Below are 12,373 nucleotides of genomic sequence, written 5' to 3' on the forward strand. Positions count from 1 at the left end.
GTGCTTCACAATTAATTTTGTTCCACTGTGAGTCTGCAAGGTTATCTTTAAGGCTTACACTAGCTACCAATCTCATGTTTTATACTAACATAGTTATATTTTAGGGATAAAGCCAATTACTAGGATTGCAATGAGAACCAACCAATATTCTACTTTATGTTACTCCTTTAGGTTGTTTTTTTTTTTCTTCCCCACACAGATTAATTATTATGTTTAGTTTTGTAGGTAGGATCTTTCCTGTCAGGACAAATCAAAGGTTCACCTACCTGGGCAGGTAATGGGGGTACGTGGGCTCCTGGAAGATAGGGCAGATAGAGGCTAAGGGGAGACCACAAGATGAGAGGCATCTTGTCTGATTTCCTGCTGCAAGATATAGGTGAATATAAATGCAATGGCTCTGATGGAGTGTGGTGCCCAGGCATGGGTGGAATGGAGTCCAGTGTGTGTGCAGGGGTTGGGGGAGGGGATGTACAGACTTCAGAGCCAGCTCATGACAGTGCCCCTCTGCTCCCAAATGGTGTTGGGTCCTCCTTCTTAGCTGCTGGATGCTGCATCCCAAGAGAGGAGAAACTTGGGAAGAAAGCCTTTGAGTAGGAGCCAAGTTGTCTGAATTTACTCTCTGTGCCCAGAGGAAAGGGGGACATGGTTTTGCTTTCCATGAAGACTGTGCCTGATGGGAACCCAACTCCTAAACAGTACTCAAGGGAGAAATCTAGAAGCAAAGAGAAAGAAACACGGATTTTGGGGACTCAGTCTGTTCCTACTACAGGGGAGGACACCCAAACTCTGGGGCCCCTCCAATAGCAGCCTGAACCCTGGGTGCCCCAACGTCCTCCCTACCACCAAAACTGGGGGGCCTCTGCTAAGACCTGGGGGCGGGCAGCTGTGGGCGCGGGCCAGCTGAAGCAGCTCAGCCCCAGCGGCAGCACCAGATCCAGGCCAAGGTCGCCCTGCTTCCCTTCAGAGGACATAGGCTGGTACCCCAGAAGCTGCTACGCGCCAGGACACAGCTTCGGCACGCGGTGGACCTTGGCGAAGAGCAGCGCGTGGGGCCAGACCTGGGAGATGTTGAGCGAGTGCCTGGACGCAGTCTTGGCCTCGAGCTGCATGCCACGCCCATAGCCGTAGGTGATGTTGTGGATCCAGGCCTCCAGCTGCAGCGTGAAGCTCAGGAAGGGCAGCACCTTGAGCTCGGGCCTTAGCAGTGCTCACTTGGCTGCGCACACCTCACGCACCACGCGGAGGCAGGGGTCAGCCTCCACGCGCGTGCCACTGGTGCCCAACAGGATGCTGTCGTCACGTGCCAGCGGCGTGCGAAGCGCAGCACGGCCCAGGCCTTGAGCACCAGGTACAGGGTTCGTCGGTTAGGCTTGGGATGGCTGAGCAGCGAGAGAGCCCCTGCAGGTTGAAGAAGTGCACTTTGTTGAGCACCACGTGTCTGTAGGAGCGGCAGGCCTCCTGGGCCAGGCCGAAGGGCCGCCGTTCCAATGGCGGCTGATACGGGGCCTTGCTGCTGACGGCGCCGCGGGGGAGGCGCTGCAGGCGGGCTGTGGGCGCAGCGCTGGGACAGGTCTGACAGGTTGCGGCGCCACGCAGGTGGGCGTGGAACGGGCGCATGTTGCACAGGAAGATGGAGCGCACCAGGTCACGCACGGCCATGTTACAGCTTGAACAAAAAAATTCAAAGTGTGTCATTTAGAAGACCTATCTTGGGTAGCCTTCAGCCTCTCCATCAGCTTTTCTTCCTTTTTCTTCTAGTTAGACCTCTATATTTCCCTTTATTCTTCCTTTCTGACTAAAATCTGAACCATTAACTAATTCATTTCTTGGTTTGTCTCTTATACCTGGTTTTCCTCTGTTGGAAACCTGCTTGACCCAATTAATTTGATCATCATTTAGTAAACATGCAGCCCTAAAAACCTAGTTTTGTCATCTACTGAGAACAAACCCATCTGTCCTTAGGGCCTCTCAGTAACCAAGCTCATGTGATTGCTATGTGAAACCGGAATGTCAATTCCATCAATTTACCCTCCATACATAACCATAACAAAAGCTGGAATATTATGTCTAAAATAAAGACATTCCAAGCCAAAAATTAGATACAAAGTCATTTGATGAGTATAGAATGAGAACAAGAAGACTGGATTGAAGTTAAGTGGCATTGGGCAAAATTTAGATAGTATAGTATAGTGCAGAGGCTCTTGGATTCACCTGTCAAATCTCAGCCTGAGCAATTACTAGCTGGGATGCCTTAGACAAATTAAACTTCTCTAAACTGTAATGTGCTCATTAGTAAAATGGGGATGGTGATAGTAACTAACTTCATATTAAATAATGCAGCATATGAAATATTTAGTAGAACAATGTCTAACCTATACTAAGTATGATCCTATTTGTGCAACCTCACAGTGAGGATGGTGGGGTCATCATAATTAAAAACTAAGGTGGTGGCTTCTTTCCTAGACCTCGATTGTATGTGGCATGGACCATGCCAATATTTGTCACCAGGCCTCCCCTTTTATCTTTTCCAGAGCTGACCAATAATCTTTTTAAGTTACACATTGTTTTCTTTAAGTCTGTGTTAAATATGTTAGTCAGTCTTTGCATGCCCATGAAACAATCTGACTCCTGAAGGTCATCTTGCACATCTGCTGGGAGCTACTCAGCATTGGGTTTTATAAATCTTAAGGCATGGCTATATTCCCCTACTTCCTCTTCTTTTGGAAGCCTGTTATACCTCTGTGTATAAAACCCAGTATTCTCATGGTGACAACATTTGGATAAATTTATACAGTGTCAGTACAAACTTTAGAAAAGATAAAAAGCTGCAGAAAACAACAACAACAACAACAACAACAACAACACTGCCACAGAGTCTAGAGAAAATGCCTTCCAGATCAGCAAACTGACCAGACAGACTCAGCATCTCAGTGGTCTGCAGGGACAAAACACAAAAGCATTAAAACAAACAAGCACACTAATCTTCTCAATCTCTTTAGTTTTTTTCTGGCCAAATTACTAAGTATAAGTAGCTTTTCTATAAGGCTGGTCTATTTATTTTTAAGTATTGTATATTATCCTCACTTGCCATTTTGGTTACAGTAGTAAATGAGTTACTTGTCACAACCAGTAAAAGCCCTATGTCCTAAATTTCTTCTAAGAAGTTTTTTTGAAGGTTGGAAATACAGCTGCCAGATTTCTTATAAGATTTAATTTACACCAGAGAAATTGGACATGTGTGGCTTAAGAGAATTTTATGTCCTATCCCGGGTGCCCCCAGACCCAGGATTTCAGGGTCAAAACTCTTATTCCGAGGCACAACAGACTTCTAAAACATCCACTTGAGTGACAGCTTTGGCTTTCATGCCATCAAATCTTGACTAATCAGTCCTAAAATTGTGGGAATAAGACAAATGTAGACACATTGATTAATTGTGCCATCTGGAAAAATACTTGATAATTATTCTCTCTTAAAAAATATGGAGACATGACAGATGGATGTGTCTATGTATATAATTTTAATTTTAATATTTACAAATATACATGAAAAATAATTCATTATTTCAGTATTTTCATTTCATAAATTGATATAAGAAGAGGAATTCCCCTCCACTATGCTCCTTCACATCCTCTAGCACTACCACATACTTCTCACTTGTTTCATTCAATTCTGTAATACATGTATTTGCATGAAAACATGTATTTTCATTTTAGACAGTGCTCATAAAGTAATACTTGTGGAAGAGGGGTAAAGGCATATACTGTGATAGGGAGAGGATTAGTCAGCAAATATATTTAACAATTTTGAAATTTGGAGATGAAGGTGAATGGGAATATAAAGCTTCTCTGGATACAGTGCTCATGGACTTTGTTGAGAGTATTAGGAGAGGAAATTAGGTAATAGAATTGTAAGAACTTTCACCAGAGCTTCAGAGAAATCAGAACTCACGAGTGGGCTATGCCTAAAGGAGTAAGATATCAATAGCACAGTAGACACACTAAATGAGACAATCTAAGATTGTGAATGGTTGTAGCTGTAATGCAATGCTACGTGCATGGGCAGACCCTTTAATTTACCAGGAAATTAAAATCAAGGTATGACTATCCTTTACATGTTTTAATTACCACTTTGGGCTCCATGTAGCCTTTGTTGCAATTACTTCTGAATATATATAGTGAAAACTCCAAGTTGTCTGGCTATCATTTTGGGGTACAGAAATTTGTCTGAAGTTGTTTTAGAAAGAGTGAAAATAGATTTTAAGTCCTTTTATTTCATTCAAACAGCATTTAAATTTTAAAAAAATGTTTAAATCCACTGCTTAGGGAAAATCAGATCATTTTGAATCACAGAGGCTAATATGTGATAGAAATTACTGGGTATCTCCTAGTTATATCATTTATATCAAAAGAAATGCTGTGACAGAAATTTCAAAGGGTTTCAAATTGAAAATTACAGTTGGGAGGAAATGGCTTTCACAAAAATAAAGGCCAGAAAAAGTAAAAATAGCGTGATGTTTCTGTTTGTTGTGTAGTCCTGTTGGGTCCCTCAGGTGTTCAGAAATCTATCCCCGGTCTTCCCCTAATGGTTTTGAAATGAAGCTGTTGACAGCTGTGATCAGCAAGCCCCCTTTGCTCTCACTACTCTTGTTTCCTTTTTCTCTCTGTAGACACAGTCAGTTGCATCCTTCTAGCCCCTGTCCCCCAATATGGCCTTTCCTAAAGAATCTACTTTTAGGATGCTGTAAGTGACTATGTTCTTTTAAAAGGAGGTGGGAACAAATGAACATATTTGGGGAATATTGTAACATTTTTGTGATGGAAAGGAAAATGGTTTCTTCCTGTCTATGGGTTCATCTGTGAGAATTTGAGGAGGTTCATCTGATACATTTCAAATATTGCTCCCAAGTGTTTTATGACAAATGTGCAAGTTGATGGAACTGAATGGCAGCACTTTGGAAAACAACCTTGGGCTTATATTTGTAAAGTATTTAATTTTACCCTGTGTCATGTGCAGATTCCTGTGTTGAGGAGGCCATCTTGCTTGCTTGTTTCAACTTATTGCCTATTAATTTAAAACGGCTTGACAATAAAGTGGAAAAGGCAACACTATAATTATTTTGCTTAATTTATGTTCATTGATACAAAACCAGTTGCCACCACATTTTAACTCTATTGTCTGTGCATTTGTGAGTATTCATGATATTTTGATTTGGGTCTAATTTCGGTTGTGAAAGAAGTGTGGTAGGATAGGAAGAACATAGATGATCTCTGCCGCAGAACTTGATTTTTGGAAATCAGCAGGTTCAAGTTTTGAGTCTCAGTTTCCTCATGAAATCACTTTTTAATATTGAAGTGTGATATATATGAGATATAGACATATGAGATATAACATATGTAATTATTGTCAATGCATTTGAATCCATATATTCCTCTTAGTTTACTTCATCTTCTCAGATCTAGACTCTCCTGAAGAACAGAATAATGCCTATAATTAAGTGAAAAATTGTGAGGGATGATGATGAAGAGATGGGAACAAATCTGTCTATCCATGTATCCTCCACTTAAATTCCAGTTTGGTTTTTTCCTGAGAAGATTGTATATTATCAGAGGTCCAACAGACTAGTTCCAAAGAATGGAAAAGTTAATGACAGTGGTAGGTCAGAGACTTGTATTAAAGAAGGCTAAGTTAAAGAGCACTCAGAGGTTACAGAGAGAGCAGTGCCTCAGTCCTCAAGAAAATGAGTTAAGTTCAGCAGCTGAAAGATACGCATTCTGGGGGTGCCTGGGTGGCTCAGTCGTTCCGTGTCTGCCTTCGGCTCAGGTCATGATCCCAGGGTTCTGGGATCGAGCCCCACATCAGGCTCCCTGCTCAGCGGGAAGCCTGCTTCTCCCTCTCCCACTCCCCCGCTTGTGTTCCTGCTCTCGCTATCTCTCTCTCTGTCAAATAAATAAAATCTTAAAAAAAAAAAAAAAAGATACGCCTTCTGGTAGTCATTAATGTGCTCAACAGATGCTTATTGAGGATCTATTGCGGGCCAGGCACATTTCTAGGGGATTCAAGGGGAAATGAACTAAGCAAAACCCCCTACTTTTGTAGGGCTTTCATTCTAGTTAGGGAGAGGGGAGAGCTGATAGTAATGATTAGGGTTAAAGAGTTAAAAAGAAAAAGGAAAAGGGGATGAAAGTATGAGTAGCATAAGAAAGTGAAGTGAAATTTAAATAAATATCTGAAGAAAATGCAGGAGTGATATGGGAAGAGCATTGCAGGTAAAGAAGCTGAAAGTACAACGGACCCTGAGGCAGAAATGCCTTGGATGCTGGAGAATGAGTAGACCAGCATGGCTACTACAATGGAATGATCCAGCAGGAGTAGTAGGAGCTGACATCTGAGAGGTAACCTGTCCAGAATACTCTGTAGGGCCCTATCGGTCATTTCCAGAGTTTTGTCTTTTACTTTGAGTGAGGTAAAAATTCTTTGGAGGATTTTGAGCAGAGGAGTAACATCACAAGATAAAGTCAAGAAGTTAAAGTAAGATGGATGGAATCCACTAGCATATCCAAAATCAAGAAAAAAGGGGTGCAACATAAGGGAAAAAGGGAATGTGGAAAACATTAATACCAACATAAGGGTTGGCATACACAGAGCACCAGTTCTTCCAACGGGACCTCCACTATTTGTTGATTTATTCTTGATTCCTTTTAATGAAAAACAATTCTGAGTGTGCATGGTCTGCAACTGAGTTGTATAGTCAGGAAAAAGACAAAAGCAGAGTAGTTAGCAATAAATAAATATTTTCATGGTTCTAAATTTTCTTCAAGCCTTTGAAAGGTACCATTTCCTAATGTCTAGTCTTTTCGTCTATCTTTACTGCAGATGCATGGACTAAAGAAAACTGTATGTGAGTCAGGAGGAAGAGATACGGAGAGTAGTTATTTTCAGAGAACATACTACATTTGGTCCAGGCTGCATGCAGCTTGAAGATCTAGTTGATTTTACTTAAATTTTACACACAAAAAAACAATGCTATGAGATGTTGGTAGGGTTTTGCTAATTTTTAAAACAAAAAATGGAGCCATAACATTTTTGGAATTCCAGGCAATGATAGCTAATAATTACTAAGCACAGAGGGCCAAACATTATTTTATTTTTTTTTAATTTATTTTATTATAGTGAGAATACTTAACTTGAGATGTACCCTCTTAATGAATTTTTAAATGTACAGTATGATTGATGATTGGTCAGTGTTGTCCAGGAACGTAGTTTTCACTTGTCTATTTTTGCTTTTATTGTCTGTCCTTTTTGTATCATATCCAAAAAAATCATTGTCAAGACCAGTGTCAAGGAAATTTTTCCCTATGCTTTGTTATGGTTTTAGGTCTTACATTTAAATCTTAATCCATTTCAAGTTAATTTTTGTGAGTGGTATAAGGTTTGGGTCCAGGTTTGTTCTTTTGCTTGCAGATGTCCAGTTTTCCCAGCACCATTTATTGAAGAGACTATCCTTTCCCCATTGTCTTCTTGATACCCTTGTCAAAGATTAGTTCGCCATATATGTATGATTTTATTTTGGGGCTCTCTCGTCTGTTCTGTTGGTTTATATATCTATTTTTATGCAGTATGAGACTAATTTTGATTATGGTAATTTTGTAATATATTTTGAAATAGGAAGTGTGATGCCTCTAGCTTTGTTCTTTTTTCTCAGGACTGATTTGGCTGTTTATGGTCTTTTGTGGTTCCATATGAATTATAGAATTGTTTTTTCTATTTCTGTAAAAAAAATGCTACTGGAATTTGGTAGGGATTGCATTGAATCTGCAGATTACTTTGGGTAATACGGACATTTTAACAATATCCAATCTATCCATGAACACAGCATATCTTTCCAATGTATCTTCTTTAATTTCTTTCATCAGTGTTTTGAGTTCTCAAATACAAGTCTTTCACTTCCTTAGTTAAATTGATTTGTAAGTGTTTAATTCTTTTTGGTGCTGTTGTAAATAGGGTTTCCCTAATTTCCTTTTTGGATAGTGAGGTATTAATGTATAGAAATGAAACTGATTTTTGTATTTGATTTTGTATCCTGCAGCTTTATTGGATTTATGTATTAGTTCTAAGGGATTTTTTTTTTTTAATGGAGTCTTCAGGGTTTTCTATGTATAAGATCCTGTTGTCTGCAAACAGGAGCAATTTTACCTTTCTTTCTCTCTGACTTAGATGCATTTTAAAATTTTTCTCACCTAATATGTCTGGCTAGGAATTCCAATAAACTTTTCAATAGAAAGGGCAAGACTGGGTATTTTTTCTGATCTTAGAGGGAAACATTCTATTTTTTTTCACCATGGAGTATAATGTTTGCTTTGGGCTTTTCATGTATGACCTCTATTGTGTTGTGGTACATTCTTTCAATTCTTAGTTTGTTGGGAGTTTTATCCTGAAAAGATGTTGAATCATGTCAGATGCTTTTTCTTCTTGTATTGAGATGATTATGTGTTTTTTATTTTTTGTTCTGTTAATATGTTGTATCACATTAATTGATTTTCTTATGGTGAACCAGCCTCACATTTCAGGGATAAATCCCACTTAGATGTGGTATGTGATCCTTTTAATATGCTATTAGGTTCAGTTTGCTAATTTGTGGAGGATTTTTGCATATATAAATCAGGTTATTGGTTTGTCACTTTCTTTTCTTGTGTTGTCTTTGCTCTTGTGTCACAATAATGATGGTCTCATGAGTTTGGAAGTGTTTCCTCCTCTTTGATTTTTGGAAGCATTTGAGAAGGGTTGGTATTCTTTAAATATTTAGTAGAATTCATCAGTGAAGCCATCTAATCCTGACCTTTTCTTTATAGGAAAAGTTTTGATTTTGGTTGAGGATTCAATTTCCATAGTAGGTATGGGTCTGTTCAGACTTTCTGTTTCTTCCTAATGTAGTCTTGGTATGTTATATGTTTCTTGGAATTAATCCATTTCTTCTGAATTATACAGTTTGCTGGTGTGTAACTGTTCAAAGTAGTGTTTTATGAGTCTTGTTTTTCCCTGTGCCACCAGTTGTAATGTCTCTTCCTTCATATATGATTTTGTTTATTTGGGTCTTCTCTCTTTTTTCTTAGTTTAATGGTTTGTTGATTTTGTTTATATTTTCAAAAATCAAACTCTGATCTTTTTCTATCGTTTTTCTATTTTTTATTTATTTCTATTTTAATCTTTGTTATTTTCTTCCTTCCACTTAGTTTGTTCTCCTCTTAGCTCCTGGGGATGTGAAGTTAGATTATTTATTTGATATCTTCTTTTTTAAATATAAGCATTTATTTCTATGAGCTTCTTTCTTAGTATTGTTTTTGTTCCATCCCCTAAGTTTTGGTATGTTGTGTTTTCATTTTTATTTGTTTCAAGGTATTTTCTAATTTCCTTTTTGATTTTTTCTTTGACCTTTTTTCTTTTTTCTTTGTTCAGGAGTAGATTGTTTAAAATTTACATATCTATAAATTTTCCACTTTTTCTTCTGTCAATTTCTAGTTTCATTTTATTGTGGGTGGAAAAGATAGTTGGTATGACATCAGTATTCTTGAAATTATTAAGACTTGTCTTGTGACCTAACATGATTTATCCTGAGGAAAGGTCTGTGTTCACTTGAAAAGAATTTATTCTGTTGCTCTAGAGTGGAGTGTTCTGTATATGTCCTTTAGGTCCATTTTGTCTATACTATTATTTAAGTTCTCTGTTTCCTTATTGATTTTCTCTCTGACATTCTATTCATTATTGAAATTTAGGTATTGAAATCACCTACCATTATTGTATTGCTGTTTCTATTAAAATAGAAGTAAATTCAGTTCTATTAATGTTTTTTCAGTTCTTTGAAGGTTCAGTTATATTAACTTTTGCTTTATATATTTAGGTTCTCTAATGTTGGGTGCATATGTATTTATAATTATTATATCTTCATGGTGATTGACCCTTTTATCATTATATAACATTCTTCTTTATCTCTTGTAACAGTTTTCAATTTAAAGTTTATTTTATGTGATATCAGTAAAACTACCTCTGCTCTTTTTTGGTTACCATTTGTGTGGAATGCATTTTACCATCCCTTCACTTTCAGCCTAAGAGTGTCCTTAAACTTAAAATGAGTTTTTATAGAAAGCATAAAATGTGTCTTTTAAAAAGTTTGTTCAGGGGCACCTGGGTGGCTCAGTTGGTTAAGCGACTGCCTTCGGCTCAGGTCATGATCCTGGAGTCTCGGGATCGAGTCCCGCATCGGGCTCCCTGCTCAGCGGGGAGTCTGCTTCTCCCTCTGACCCTCCTCCCTCTCATGCTCTATCTCATTCTCTCTCTCAAATAAATAAATAAAATCTTTAAAAAAAAAAAAAAAAAAAAAAAGTTTGTTCAGCCACTCTATGTTTTTGTTCATAGTATATGTATTTTTTTTCTATTTTTTTTACACATAGTAATAAGTCCTGGAGATCTACTAGGTCAGTGCATGCAACTCTACTCAGTTCCTTTTATCTTATGTTTTTATTGTGCTATGGTTTAAAATTATCTTTTTAAATTTATGTATACATTTTTCAGTAATTTTTAAAAGTATAGTTTACATACAATATTGTATTAGTTTCAGTTGTATAATATAGTTGATTTGACAGTTATTTACATTTTGAAATACTCACCACAAGTGTTGTTACCATCTGTCACCATACAAAATTATTACAATAGTATTGACTCTATTCCTCATGCAGTACTTTCCATCCCCATGACTTTACATTATAACTGAAAGTTTGTACCTCTTAATCCCCCTCATTTATTTCACTCATTCTCCCACCCTCTCCCCTTTGGCAAACCTCAGTTTGTACTCTGTATTTATGAGTCTGTTTCTGTTTTTGTTGTTATTGTTTTCTTGTTCATTTTGTTTTTTAGATTCTACATATAAATTTTTTAAGTTTATTTAAGTAATCTCTACATATAACTGAAATCATGTGGTATTTGTCTTTCTCTGACTTATTTCACTTAGCATTATACCCTCTAGGTCCATACATATTGTCATGAATGGCACTGTATGTCTTTTGAGTAGGAAGTTTAAACCATTTACATTTAAAATAATTATTGATAGAGAAAGATTTCCTATTGCCGTTATGTTGTTTCCTGTTAGTCTTGTAGTTCTTTTATATTTTTTTCTCTTGATGTCTTCTTTTGTATTTTGTTGTTTGTGTTGGTATGGTTTGGTTCCCTTTTCTGTGTGTGTGTAACTTCTATAGGTATATTTTTGTGTATGTAGTTACTTTGGGAATTACATTACAAATCTTATATTTATAAGTCTATTTAAAATGATAACCCTATACTTTAACTTCTTCCTCCGATGCATACTCTCTTATTGTTGCCATAATTTTCATCTACTTATATTGTATGTCTTTTAACATATTTAAGTTATAGCTATTTTTAATACTTTTGCCTTTTAACTTTTATGTTAGAATAAAGTGATCTACCTACTACCATTATAGTAATACAATGTTCTTTTTATCTGTATATTTGCCTTTACCAACGAGTTTCAACATCAAATACGATGAACTCAAAGAAATCCAGATTGAGACACATTGTAATTGAATTCTCAAAGTCAAAGATAGAATTTTGAACATAGTAATAGAAAAATGAATTGTCACATACAAATGAATACCCATAAGATTTTTCAGTAAAAACCATGCATCCCAGAAAAATGTGGGATGACATATTCAAAGTTCTGAAAAACAAGCAAATAAACAAAAACCTCCTAACCAAGAATATTATATCTAGAAAAACTGGCCTTCAAAAATGGAGACATAAAGTCTTCCCTAGATAAACAAAAGCTTAGACAGTTCATAACCATTAGACTTGCCTTATAAGAAATGCTAAAGGAGTTCTCAAATTTGAAATAAATGATGGCAGGCATTGCTTTGAATGATATATACATGTATTATGTTTAATTATTATGACAATTCTCATGAAGTATATATTCTTTTCATATCTATTTATATGACTTATCTTTGTTATTTTTTGGCCATAGTATATTTTAAATACCTTTTCTGTATTTTGGTAATTTTCCTATCATGAATCATAATTTCCCAAGATAGAAGCTAAAAATTGCTTTCCTAGCCTTCATTATATCTTATGATCTATTTTTCTCCAATTAGATGCACTCATAGGAGAGGGTAATACGAAGTAGGAGGTGTTCAGTTGACTACATTTTGCTGGCACAGGGGTAGAGGACAATGAAAATGTTGCATAATAGTGATAAGGGGGTCCTAGTCCTAGTGTCCTGTGTGTGCTCATTGTCTAACACTGCAAGCTATGCTTTCTGGGGGCAGTGGTGGTAGAATTTTGTATGTGAAATCAGTGGCCCAATGATTT

The 12,373-nt window shown here is 37.1% G+C and overlaps 1 pseudogene; it reads right to left on the reverse strand.

Annotated features, from left to right (window-relative positions):
* Positions 1–365: 365 nt before the first annotated feature.
* LOC118013132 lies at positions 366–1,942 on the reverse strand (annotated as a pseudogene).
* Positions 1,943–12,373: the final 10,431 nt, after the last annotated feature.

Source organism: Mirounga leonina, unplaced genomic scaffold (assembly GCF_011800145.1).
Source record: "Mirounga leonina isolate KUSES-001 unplaced genomic scaffold, KU_Mleo_1.0 Mir_153, whole genome shotgun sequence".
Classification (NCBI taxonomy): domain Eukaryota; kingdom Metazoa; phylum Chordata; class Mammalia; order Carnivora; family Phocidae; genus Mirounga; species Mirounga leonina.